Source organism: Phalacrocorax carbo, chromosome 4 (assembly GCF_963921805.1).
Source record: "Phalacrocorax carbo chromosome 4, bPhaCar2.1, whole genome shotgun sequence".
NCBI classification, from domain to species: Eukaryota; Metazoa; Chordata; class Aves; order Suliformes; family Phalacrocoracidae; genus Phalacrocorax; species Phalacrocorax carbo.
Genome location: NC_087516.1, coordinates 57,988,050 through 58,002,023, shown reverse-complemented (window position 1 = coordinate 58,002,023; position 13,974 = coordinate 57,988,050). Strand labels below are relative to the sequence as shown.

At 42.0% G+C, this 13,974-nt stretch overlaps 1 protein-coding gene across 4 annotated transcripts in view; it reads right to left on the bottom strand.

The window, feature by feature from the left end:
* SGMS2 (sphingomyelin synthase 2) overlaps window positions 1–13,974 on the bottom strand; it is a 46,253-nt gene that overhangs the window by 24,576 nt on the left and 7,703 nt on the right. The window contains exon 1 of one of the 4 annotated variants that reach the window (XM_064450084.1): window positions 6,411–6,451. The exons of 1 other annotated variant lie outside the window; for it this stretch is intronic. The gene's annotated coding sequence lies outside the window, so the exon portion shown is untranslated. 2 more of the 4 variants (XM_064450082.1, XM_064450081.1) reach the window with 2 other exon arrangements.

Below are 13,974 nucleotides of genomic sequence, written 5' to 3'. Positions count from 1 at the left end.
TTTTCCTGTGTGATCACGCTCAAGAATAATTTTCTCAGACAATTTAAACCTGAACACTGTTTTATTAAGAACCATTCTGTTTGCTGTGATTAACTGAACAGCTTAAGATACTCTGACAAACTATTTTGATTTCTTCATCCATACAACAGACTAGACTTCAGTATTTTTTAATGCCATCAGACTGCAAACAACAAGAGGACCCACACTTGACATTGCATTTTTTTGGCAGGGACTTAACACAGTAAGGCAGGAAGTTTTACTCAGCAACCACAAGCATGACCACAAGGCACAGCACTCCCCTTGTATTACAAGTACTACCTACATATATGTTAGCTAGAGGGTAAGTAACAGGTTTTCCTGAATGTGATTTAGTTGTAGTATACAGTTTAGTCCTATTAAAATTAGTTTCAACAGCTACAAAGTAGACTTCTAAAACTAACTATATTGGTAAGAAGTATTTTATTCTTTGTATTACACATATCTCCAAACAAGAGCTATTCTGGGGAAGAGAAACAGTGATAATATAAGCAAGTGTCCTCATATAGGAGATACTTGTGGTTATTAAATTCCTAGAGCATCCGTAAAACAGTCAGGTCCAGTATAGTTAAGAAATATCTTTCAAACAGGTGCAGAATGGACAAGACAGAGCTATCTGTGTTCTGCAAAACTTTCCCAGCTCTTAAGGTCTTCAGGATCAGCTGGGACAGTGGTGCCTGGATGCCTGACATTCTTAGTGTCCGCAGCATCTTCGGGGACAGTGGCGTCCATGGTACAAACAATTCCCCCAGCAGACAGACATCTCTGAAGACAGTGGACCTAGTGTTACATTAATCTTCCCAGCATCTGTTAGGACTGCTGCAATACCGTATCCATACTAAATAAAACGTCACAGCATCTGTATTGTCCACTCCCCACAAACAGTATCCAAGAACACTGCAGGCCAACAGCCCGTCAAAATTTAAAAAAATATCCAAACAGAAGACGTATGCTATTTTGTTACAAATATCTGCCTCTTCAAAGTCCATTTCTATACTACGAGACTTAAAAACTACTAACTTTTTTTAAAAAAATCCATAACTTGTTTCAATATTTTCTTTCTAACTTTGTTAATCCTTAAAAATCAATACACTATTTTCCAGTCTTCATACTTTTATTTGGTATATTGATACACTAAATAAAGAACTCTGTTTTTTAGAATGAAAAATACTTGAGAAGTGTCTTATTCAGCTCCTCCAGAGACCGAGAGGTATGTATGGAAGGGTTCGGGTTTTTTTAATTAATAAGGAAATATGAGTTTTTCACAATACTGCATTCATGATATAATACTTTGATGTCTACTTAGAACATTAAGGTTTGAATTCAGAAGAAAACTACTTTATGAAAACAAGATTGTTAAGCCCTATCATTTTTGTGTCTTACAATATTACAATCACAAGACACTTTTATGATCCAGAAAAATAGATGTTTGTCAACGTGCCAACCACGGCTCAATATTTGAAATTTAGGGGTTTATAAAGTAATTCTAGATTCAGATTACCGACCTGAATCCATCCACCAACAAAAAAAAACATCTTTGCTCTCTTCAAGTTCTCATTTTTCCATTGTATAAGTTCACTTCAAGGACAGTACAGCAATCACTCTCATTAGGGGCCTTTATCTACCTACTATTGTCGTCACCTTACAATTTCACCTAAAGTTCCACCACCACCACTCCAATTTGTCTACATATCCCTTGTGACTGCACATACTACAGAAGGTACACTTGAATATTTTTCTGAAGGACAAAGACACCAGTATACATCTCTCTAAAATCAGACATAGATTATAAGTTTTTACTAAACAGCAATGTAAATCCTATCCAAAAGAAAAAAAAAGGAAGCAAGCATATTGACCTTTCTAGTAAATTAAGCCCTAGATCATTTAAGTTAGGTTAAAATAAAGAATAAGTTATTGGTTTCATTGAGAAAAAGTATCTAAGGCTATACAGTCTCCAAAAACCTGTCCTGTCAAATAATAATACACATGAGCGACTGCATTAAATGTAATTTAAAAAGAAGTTTGGGTTTTTAGGCACACCATTTAATAAATGCAACTTAAAGTGAAGCTTGCCAAAACTCCTGTAAGGCCTGCTATTGCAGAAAATTATCATGTACCTAGTCGGTTTACGCCAATACCTCTATGGAACCATTCGCCTATATAATTAATTGTGTATAAATTAACAGCTGTTAAGTGGTTTGAGGATAGATAGATACCTGATTTTCTAAGGTGTTAAAAAAAATCAAATAAAAATATCAGAAATTGATTAAACTGAACAACAGCTAATCTACACTGTATTCTAGGAGTTCTTACCTTGCCAGATTATGCATTAACTACTTCTCACAAGGATTTTGAGCTAAATTTAAGCCAGAAAACATGCAGTGTTAACAGGAACATACTCTGCCACTAAGTCAAGAAGTTTACTTAAGTGCACTTCAGGAAGTTTAAGAAGAGCTTCAGTGGAGCAGACATACAGCAACAAAAAAAACACCAAACAAAAACAAAGCCTATAGCAACGCACCTTTACAACACCATTATGGTCCTTACAGCAATCCTTTATCTTCCTGAGCTGAAATCAGGCATTCTGAAGACCCCTCCTGCTCAGCTAGGTATGCGGCACTGCTCTCAGGGGTACGCACACGTTGCCCACATCAAGAGCACAGAATTTTACTAGCAAACGAAGTATGCTCCTTGCGTCACATAGTCGCGAGGGAAGTCAAAAGAGCAGGTGCCCTCCCCAGTGAAGAGGGGCCTCTTCAGGAGTAAAATTACGACTATTTTACAGGCAAAACATACATACTGTAGAAACAGAGAAGAGCAAGCGTAGGATTGCTCTCCCCAGTCTGTGTCTTGTTCACATGTAGGTCTTCTGCGAAAGAGGTTCTCTAAGTGCGTACCTGTGGTATGCCATGCTTTTAATCCACCTGCGCCGTTCCCAACTTACCTACTCAGCCGTATATGGAAAAGCTTGCTCTGCTGGCAGTTCCTCCTCTAAAGGCAGCTGGAAGTCTTTTTTGGAGCCTCGGGGCTCTCAGGTTTGGGCTCTGCAGTTCCTCACGGCCAGACACTCCCTCCACTGAGGCAGCAGCACGCAGAAGCAGCTAGAAAGTTTGCCACAATCTCTACCTTCCCCCTGCGATTTGCTCCTCTCACAGCCTCAGACTCTTCTCCTTCGCGGCGAAAGGGACTGGCTTTAAGGGCGTCAGCGGCGGCGACACTTCTCGCAGAGGTTTCCCGCCCGCGGCGCTGCTTCAGCAGTGCCGCAGCTGGAACCGCTCCCCCGCTGGAGGGCGGCTCCGCGGCGGGGGCAGCGCTCGCTCGGGCCCGCCGCCACCGTCACCGTGTTTACCGCCAGTCTCATGCTCGCCGCAAGAGCCACCGTCCTCCCTGACATCATTCATTCTCTCACACGCGCGCGCGCCCGCCCACTCCATTGCCAAACAGTGACTCACCCCCGGCGCCGCTCGCTAGTCACAGGCAGGGCGAGAAAAACCGGCAGGAGCCCCTACCGGAGCGCGGCCCCGCCCGCTCGCTCCCGCGGCTCCGCGCGCGCGCGCTGCCCGCCGCCCCGGCTGGGGGGGGGTGGCCGCGCGGGGCGGCGGGCAACGCGCGCGCGCATAGAGCCGACGCCCGGTGCCACCGAACCGCAGCCCCAAAGCCAGGCCGGACCCGAGCCCGAGCTCAAATGAAGGATGACTCGTCACTGAACCCCCACCCCAACCCCCCCCCCCCCGGCTTGTCCCCCGCCTTCGCCCTCGGCTTTGCTTCGGGTAGGGATTTCCCCCACCCCCCCGCGTTTTGTTTTTAAAAACGAGTTCCCCCGGCATGACGCCGGAGCCTTCCAGTGCAACAAACACGAGATTTGCGGGGAGGGGGCAGGGACGGGGGAGAAGTTGTCAACTCATCCGCACCGAAGCTGGTGGCTGGCCGAGATACACCTGTCCTGCCTTGAAGCCGAGCGGCCCCAGCGCCCGGCGCGGTCACGCGGAGGCAGGCAGGCCGGCCGGCCCGCCTCGCCGCCCCGCATTCAAGGAAAGCACCTGACCCTCCATTTGTTACATCCCGGGAAAGCCCCCTTCACCCGCCTATTGGCCGTTCTGCTCGGGTTGCTCACGCTGGTTCCCCCCCCCCCACCCCCCCAAAAGCGTGGGGGAAGGGAAGGGGGAATCTGCTTTATTCCAGCACAGGGTGGAAACATTTTCTGCACTCTCAGAGTTGTGTGGGACAGGGAAGCTCTACCCTGCTGTAACAGCGGCAGGCAGAGCGCTGGTATAGACAGCATGCCAGGATTTTAAGTTTTCCCTCCTCCAGGCTTAATACAAATAGAATATTGTAACCAAACAAACAATTCAGCTAGACTGCTGCTGTTCCTGTTGCCAGGTGAACGCACATACGCACCTGTAGCGCTCGAAGGAATCTGTTGGAACCTCACAGCTTTCTTCACTACCTGCTCTGACCCCCCGCCCCAATTCCTATAACTGGGCAATGCACCCTTTCAAACAAAGCTGAAAAAAGAAGACAGAGGTACCACAGGCAGAGCAGGGTGTTTGCTGGTTACAAAGACATGCACATATGCTCGATTGCACACATGCAATTGCATGCAAGTCTCTGCAGAATTGGGTTTTACTTTTGTAAAAGTTATTATACAAAGAAGATAATAACTGACAGAGTAACAGTTCAAGAGTAGAAATAGTAATGAGAGTAAAAATGTGTTTCTGCAGGCAGATGTACGTACAGGTACAGCAATTGCTGGCCAGAGGAGCCCGCGCCCCCCCCCCCCCCCCCCCTTTTATTTCTTTTATAAATAAAGCCATTTAAAGAAGGAAGGCTAAAAGGAAAGAAGTGAACAGTTACTGGCATTTTTCTAAATTCCTTAGATACAGCCATCTGAAACACTGTCCGTCCTTTAGTTTTAAATATTATTCTTTGAAGCACTGGATTTGAGAGAGCAAAAAAGTGCCAGCACACAGGCTCACTCCGAGGGCTACGCCTCACACCTAACCCTGCAAGCCCAGCCCTACTGTTGAAGAAGTACAGAACTTGGTCCCGTTGAGCCCAGAAGCGTGCCTTTGAAGAGCAGCTTGCAGGAATGGTCTGTAATTAATTTGGTAACTACTGTTTGCAAGTTTTGCACAGCCACAAACTTTTGAGAGCAAGTGGCACATTTGTGAAGTCACAAAACTTGGCAGAGGAATTTGCAGTGCATCTCACGATCATTACCTTAGATTGACTTCACAACGCCTTTTTCAAGACAGGAGTTAGGAGGGAGAGAACTTAAGACTTGCAGAATGATGACTTATTTTATGAGGAAAAAGAAACCTCTCACACACAAAATTCCACGGGGATGCCAACGTACAAGTCACATTCCCTCTCACCTCCCAGGGAGGCAGGATGGGAGGGAGGGAGGAGAGGAAAGTTTACTCTTCCTTTCAGCTGGAACAAACCCAGGGCCTTTTTCATTACTGTTTATTTTTTTTCCCCTTTCATGAGACCAGCAGGGATATTATTGGAAACAGTAATTCTATAAACGAAGACAGCCAGCCTGTGCATTAAAACTCTGACTATTTCCAAAGAGACACCCAGGCAGTTTTCAAAGGCAGCAACCACCAGACTCCTGCTTAGTTCTGCCATGGGACAGAACTAAAGCTGCAAGATGGGGGTTGGGGGGGGTGGGGGGAAGCAAGAACAATATAGGAATCTCTAGTTCAAGCTGACTCTATAGACAGAGTAAACAGTAGTAAAAAAAATAAAGCTTACTTGTGTAGCCAAGCCATAAGAGACACCTGTGCAGAAACTTCATACGGAAGAACTAATAAGCACATGTTCTAATTAGTTTGCACATATTTGCAGCCTTTATTACAGCTGTGTTAAGGGCAGATGAAACCATATGTAGGTATTTTACACTGAAGTATCCCGTACCCCCCCATAGTTATAGTCCCTCATAATTCTTCCTTGCCTTCTCTTCAAGTAGCGTATTGATCAGGGTGATCCTGCAAACTAGTTTATACAAGCCTAACATTATATTCTGTAACCCGGTATTCACAGCAGCCCTATCATATCCATGGAGGTGCTAGTTGATAGTCCTGCCTCAAAAAAGATGAGGTAACTCCAGAATGATTTATTATTCCCATCCAATTATGAAAGAATAAAATACACTAAACCCAAATGCAAATAGACTATCAATTCCTAAAGAGATTCTTCATCAGCATACACTTGCTAAATACATAATACCACCTAACAACTCTAAGTTTCACAATTTGGGAATTAGATGCATTTCACTGATGATGTGAATTCTATGTCTCCAGGTAACTATTTTAATTAATTAACTAGTTCTTTTTAATCATCACAGACTTTCAAACAAGAAAAAAGCTTACCTTACAGGTTCACCACTAATGTCACTGTTTTTTGGCAACTGAAAAAGTAGATGAAAAGATAATCCACAGAAGAAATTATACGATGAGTGTTTCCATCACAACTTCACAAGCATCACAGTTCAGAAGTACAGAGTACTGCCCTACTCTCATAGGAGTCATGACCTTAAGAAACATCACCACTAGCACAACCACAAGTTCAGCTGCCCAGATAGCAAGCCTATCTTAACAAGTCAGTAGAGGCTGAGCCCAAATAAATACACAAAGGAAAAGAATACTACCTACTATGAAGCACTAAGCTGTCAGCTCAGTAGCACTCAGCTGCTACACTCACCCCCCCAAACTCAGACGACTTTGATTAATGCTACCACTTTGTAAGAAGACCCACGAGCAACGAAACCTCGTTGAAGCTCCCTAAAGCCGACCGGACCCGCTTTCGAGCCTCGAGAGGCACAACCGCGAGCGCAGCAAGCCGCCCCCCGACCGCCCGGGGGTTACCTGCGGCCTCCCTGCTCCAGCCCTGCCCCGCCGCCCGACTGCCGAGGCGCCGCGGCCGCCTGCCCTCCTCACGCTTTCAAAGGAGGCGGGAAGCGGCGGCAGGCCAATGGCTGGCAGGCGGGCGGGCGGCCCCGGGAGGCCCACAGGCCCCCCGCCCGCTTGGGGCCGCCGGGCCTCCCGCCTCACAGGTGCCCGGCTGCGGCTCCGTCCGCCGCTGTCAGCCAGCCTGGTCCTCAGGGGCAGCCCGTCCAGCTTGGGACTGCTGGAAGCATCTCTGAAAGGGTACGGGCTTCCTCTGCTTTTCATTTCCGAGACCTGCAAACCCTGTGATTTTTGTTTTCCGTTTGTCTTAGTGATTCATACAGCTTGCATTTCTCAAAAATTGCTGTATTAGCAGTTCTCACGACCAAAAGCTGAGCAGAGGTACTTACTAAGTTTTCCAAACTATTTTTCCAAAGGCTTACATGTTATTGAGAACACCCTTGGATAACGTCAGGAAAAAAGTGCGGAAGCTTTGTGGAATGACTGCTCTTGCTAAAGCTCATGAGAAAGAGAAAAACTGCTTGAGACTGCCATGATTTTTATTTCTTTTTTAACAAGGCAACAACCAAAAACAAACTTTACACTCAATATTTGACTTACATGAGTAGAAAAAGCTGTATCACAAAGTTATCCTATTTTTTCCTTTGGATACTATTGCAGGGTGGGTTTTGGAGGGTAATGCTTGTAGTATTCAAACTATCTGAAGTAAGACATGCTTTAGAAGCTGTGAAATAAGAGAATGGGTTCCGTTTCTTTAAACCAGTTTCCCTTATGACTGAAGCCAAAAATGGATTTTCTGTCTAAAAATAAACACATCTGACATCACAGACTCCAGGTTCAGAGCTCCTTCTCTATACACAACAGCAGCATTTGAAGAAATGCTTTTCTTGTATGAAACAATGGTTTGGAAGAAATAGACATAGTAAGAGTGCAGGTTCTTACTTGGCAAAGGGATAGGGGGAAATGGGATATCAGGGAACAATAAAAATAAATTCCAGTTTATTGTTTCTATCTGCAAGTTTGAAAATCAAGGTGATTCTAGGAAACTGCGTCAAGCAGAAGTATGGGAAATATTCTCAACCTCCTTAGGAAAAGAGGCAACGTTTTTGCAAACAACTAGTAGATCAGAAGAATGGTGCCAGGCAGCTGAAAAGGCTTATTAAGGCTTGTCTGTAACATCATAAGAATTTCTGGATGTGACATCAAATTAATGAAAATGCTTAGCTGTAACAATTACCACAATGTCTACTGACAGCTGAATTAGCCCATTTTCTTTGCTACTTAGCTGTATCTACTTTATCTTTTCCTCATGCTCCTGAATAGTTTTCTTCTATAACTGCTCTGATCCCATCTTTCCCATGTAGGTTCCTTTTCATTTCCCAGCCTTAGGATTTTTTGCAGCAGGCCCATCTGAAGCAGAACAGTTGTGCTAAACCTTTGACTGCCAGCAACCATTCTCTGCACCAAAAATTTTACAGGGCCTTTTCCCTGGTAATGCAAAACAAAAAAGTCCCTAAATTTTAGTACAAACTAACGGTAGCTGAACAGGAGTTGCTAGACGATGTCTTTTTGTCTCTGCATGTGTCCCTTTTCTGTGAAGGAGAATATTATCTTATTCAGCTGGGAAAGGAGAAAAAAAATGGAGGGAAAAGGAAGTAAGACTGGAATGTGAATGAGCAATCAAAAAATGCTAAGATTTACCCCTCCCCATTGAGGTTTATAAGCAATATATTTTTTATCTCATTATCTTACATTTTAGGGTTCTATTAGTATGAATACTTTTTTTTTTTTTAGCAAAAATTATTTTTAAACCTAAGCAGCTGACACAATTGCATGAGGGACAGGTGGCCTACTTAAAAAAAAAATAAAAATTACTGCTGTTATCATCTGAATGTAAATACAGTATGAAACATATGGAGAGATCTATCATACTAGCATAACCTCCTATCTAATCTGCTGTCCTGGCTCCAGTAGCAGGCAACAAAGAAGCTTCAGAAGGGTCACAATGGCAATATAAATAAAAGCTAGGAAAATGACGGAAAGGAGCTTCTATTCTAGTTGCTTGTCTTCTTACCCTTCCAAAGTACTTGTTTTCTTTCTGGCTAGTGTAACAGGAGATGCTTTTTCTCCTTTTAAATAAAAGGACCAGCAGCCAACAAGTAGGGCTTAATGAAGTTATGTCCTGAACACCAGAAGGCTTCTGCCTTTGGTGCATTTTTTTGTGTGTAGGGTGTGATGCTCCTCAGATATGTAAGATCTTAATACAATCCCTGTTCCCCTGAGAGATGAAAAAGGTTTGAGGAAAAATACTGGAAGGTACACAAAATAGTCTCAGATGAAAACTTGCTATTACTTTGTGCAAGACTAGAAGAAGTCTGACTATGAAATAATGGCTAAAGACAGTCTGACAGATATCCTTCAAGTGAGTGAATGAGTCATGAAGCTCAGAGATATGAAGAAGCAAAAGACAGAGCTGACTCATGTATCAGCTCTGAATTTCAAATATGACTTGCTTCTTTTGATCTTCTGTGTATTAGCAGGGCATTAACATGTCTTCTTTTTCAGAGGACTCAAAAGATAAATGAGTTTGGTGAAAAGATGCACATAGACCTTTGTTCTACTGTATTTGAAATGTACGCAGAAGTAATTTTGGGCTTATTCTTACATGGGAGCAAAATGCCCTGGTTCTACTTATGGAAAGCCATGGCCAAAAGATCTGGCACAAAGGCCCCAGTTGAGAAAATGTGGATTAATGGATGATTCTTCAAACTGAAAAGCACTTCCTGATGAGTCTTTTTGCCAGTTTGTATGTATCGTACACAGATGAGACTAGATGGCTTCTGATGGCATGAAGCCAAAGTAAAAGGATCCAGGTAGTGTTATGTCCTGCCAAAGGTACATTTACTGTCCTAGAAATGTGTTCTAAAGTGTCTTTTCCTTTGATTCATATTTTTAAATTGATTTGAAGGAGGATACAGAAAGGGTGAGTCATAATACAGGGAGAAGGGTTCTTCCTATCATCTGATGAGAAAAAAGATGAAGAGTCTTCTCAAGTCTCTACCTTGAGAAGAGGGGCAGATCTCAGAAGAGATCAGGAGGCTGACAGTTTTCCATGAAAAGTCTCAACAGAAAACACCACAGCATAACCTTGACTTTAGGTACTGCAAGTTTGTATGTAGGCGGACCTTTGAGATGCCTTTCTTGTTAAGATTGGAGATTCTGGTTCTGCTCTTATAAATAAATCACAAGGAGTTGTAAATATAGATGTCTCCAAGGTTGCAGACACTAGGAAAGGCAACAGAAAGTAAGATGGCAATGGAAGACTATTCTGCAATCTGAAGCTGATGGGAGTCTTGTATCTACTATGAATACAATCGATACTGATTAATTATGCACTGAGTTGAACTGGCATTGTGTCAGTTCAGGGATAGGCATAAAAAGTATGAAAGTATGAAAGACCCACAGGGTGATAGGCTTTGAAGGAGGAGCTATACTGGAACCAGAAATATGAGGATCCTTATCTTCCTTTCAGAGTATGAAGAAATATAAAGCATATTATGCTTTGACTGGAGAGTAGTGCTACTTTCTGACTCAGAAATAACTTTGGAAACACTGCTCATCATGTAACTGCTATGAGAAAGTGTTGGCATCCACAGGCCTGACAATAATATCCCTACTGAGCTACTGATCAAATGTAATTAATGAAAAGAATAAGCTTTTTAACATGTTTCCCTGAACCAAAAGCAGCCATTGTCAACCACCTTGTGGAAATAACTCCAGGCAAGCATTTTGCTAGTCCATCTAGAAAACCTGCAGTACCTGTGGTCTTTCCTAAGGCAAAAAACCCACCACTGTAAATATCCAGTATGCACTCTCACTCAACTCTCTTATTCCTACTCTGCTTGATACTTGTATTTTCTAAACATGATTTTATAACTTTGTTAATTTTTTTCATTAAAATGTTGAGGAAAAGGCTAACAAGAATAACAGAAAAACGCTGCAATGACAGAGAACTATGCCATAGTAGGCAGTCACGGCTAAACTGGATATTGTGGCAACTGGGAGGTAGTTAATTAGGACCTCCTTCTTCTATGCCTTTCTGCTGGGGCCTGGGACAGATGCAGGCTGGGGATGGCACAATCCACAATACAATGGAAAAGTATTTTCGCATCACCTAAGAGCTGTAAGTGGAGTCTGAGTAATGATTCCTGAAGACTTCATGCTGCAGTGATTATTAGTTAAACGTTGTAGTTAGAGGTACTGAGATTTCTTTAAATCCCTTTTTAAAACCTGTTATTCCTTAATTCAAAATGCCTTTCTTTACATCTTAAGGAATTGTTATTTTGCTGCCATATGGAGACAAGGAGAAAGACAAAGTAGAGACAGTTCCTAGCACACATGTCCTTTTTTGTGCTTCTGACTCCTGTTACAGACAGAAAGAGGGGAAAAACGGATTTTTAGAGTAGGTACCAGGATACATCCTACAGCAAAAAATATCTGAAATATAAAATCTGGGAAGTAAGGTGGAATACAAGTGTCTTATAGTCCTTACATCTCTGGAATCATTTGGGGATTAACTGCCTTTGAACCAAAGTGCTCTTGCCTAAGAGATCATGATCTAACTTAAACTGGGCATCCCAAGAACAAAAGCAGAACCAGAACCCTCCAGTGGCTAGTGTTAATCACTTCCATTCCATTTTTTTCCTATACATCACTACAGTCCACATGCCAATGCTAACAGGTCATGTAGTCCTTTTATGAGACATCAACTCCTGGGATAATTTTTGCTTCCTGTATATTTCTCTTAAACAGTTGCAATACTTAAAGGTCACTAGTAGAATTACATTTTAGTCCTTATAAAGGATTTGTGGAAATTACTTTCTCATATGGTGAAGTTTTTATGCCACTATCTTTTCAAAAATACCAGGGAGACTAGGACAAAAATGGGATGTATGCAAATACCACTGACTGTGACTGCCCAAAGAGGCATAAAGGAAAACTGTAGCATGCTCATTGGGTTTCACTTCAGTTATTGGGAGCAAAGTGGACTGGAATTTGCCTACATTTGTTCTACTTAGCTAAATTTTCATTGATAGTGTCAGAGTTACACCTTGCTTTCTGTCCCAAACTCTTAAGCAGTGCTGCACGCTGCCTGTTCAAAAGTTGTCACATTCAGTGCCAGGGTCAGCTGCAAATCAAATCAGAGTCTTAATCAGACAGGAATGGACCTCTGGGGGTCACCTAGTGCAACCCCCTCCTCGAAGCTGGGTCAACACTGAATTCAGGCCAGGCTGCCTAGGGCTTTGTCTAGTTGGATCTTGAAAACCTCTTGAGACCTCACAGTCTTTCTGGGAAACCTGCTTCAATGCTTCAATACCATCATACTGACATATGTTCTCTTTATATCTAGCCATAATGGATACATTCCTTTCTTGATTCCTGATGGCTGCCTGATTCTGTTTTCCCTCCCTCTGTAGAGACCCTGGCATCAGACTCTTGGTGGGCAACGTTCTCTTAAGCATTGGGAGGCTGCTGCTAGGTCCTCACTAAGGCTTCTTTTCTGACAAATTTATTCCCTGCCCTAACTGACCATCTACTAAATCTGTAAAGTGTTTAGGGATATACTGGATTAAAAGTTTTGGTATTAATGTAAATCTATGAAGTTCTGCAGGTCACTGATAAAAACCTAGAAGTTCCATTACATTTCTATATGATAAAATATTCAGAAATATTTTTGTGGACTTCACATTTTTAAGAGAAATCCAGAATCACATTTTATTTCAGTCCTTAGCACCCAAGTAGGTGATGGGTCGTAATTGCCAGCTCTTGCTTTATATTGATCTAGAAGGGAGTTTCCAAAACTGAATGGAAGAAAGACCTATATCTATTTTTCTGTAATTTGGGATAGCATGTGAAACATGTGGAGAACAACAACAATTTCCATCCTGCAAGATTTCAAATTACTACTTGATTTTTCTTTATCAAGAAAAGAAGCTGTAGTATGAAAAGAATATATTTGTCAAGATTAGGTATAGTTATAAATACCTCATTTTCACAGTGACTATTCAGTTGTAAAAATCTTTAATTCTTACTGATCCAAGCCAGTCATGAATTACCAAACTCAGTCTTGAGGCATATACACTGTGACTGCTTCTCTTCTGCCTACATTTACTGTAACTTTCCCCGTTCATTGTTATTGTTCTCTGCTGCTCCTTCCCACAGCACAGCTCTGCAAATTTTCTGATAGCTGCAGTGCTTTCTGTATATTCTCACTTGCATTCAAGGTTTGTGTGACCTGCTTTCTTTTATTTATATGATACTCAAGGTGACAAAAAGTTAAGACTTAGTTGAAGAATAATAACTAACACTTAAGTCAGTAAGAAAATAAAGATATGGTTATTTTTTTACATACTGTAAGGGCATTTTCTTTAAGTATTAATGTAAGTTTTGCATAATTTTAATGTTCTCAATCCTCCTTGAAAAATTAATATGTAATTGATATTCAGTTGATCTTTCTAAGCATTTATTATTTGTAGTATAATATTCAGTATTTTTTATCCATATGCATCCAGGCTTTTTCAGAAAGGAAGGTATGTACAATTTTCCCAGTTATCAGATAAAAGTAAGATAGTGTCAAGTGGTGGCTTCTCCAAGGTTCAGCTGCACATCGGAAACAGGATGAAGATTCCTGACTTCAGCTCACTGATCTATATACTGTAAGCCAACATCACACCATTTTTTATCAGTGGGAAATCTAGTGCATCTAGAATAAATAAATCTTGGAAATTTGAAATAAGCCCAGAATTCAAAAATATTAGTAATGGGGGAGTGACTGTATGTGTGCTTCAAAAGATGCGAGACAGCTCAGGCTTCTGGTACACAAAATATGAGAAGGAACTTCAGAATGCTGCAGAGGGAAAGAAGGCCACATAAGCCCACACAGTGTTATGCTAAACTTTGTTAGCCTGCCAAAAAAAAAATCCCAAACTGTATAGAAGATAGGGAACACTGTCAATCTATTGTTTAT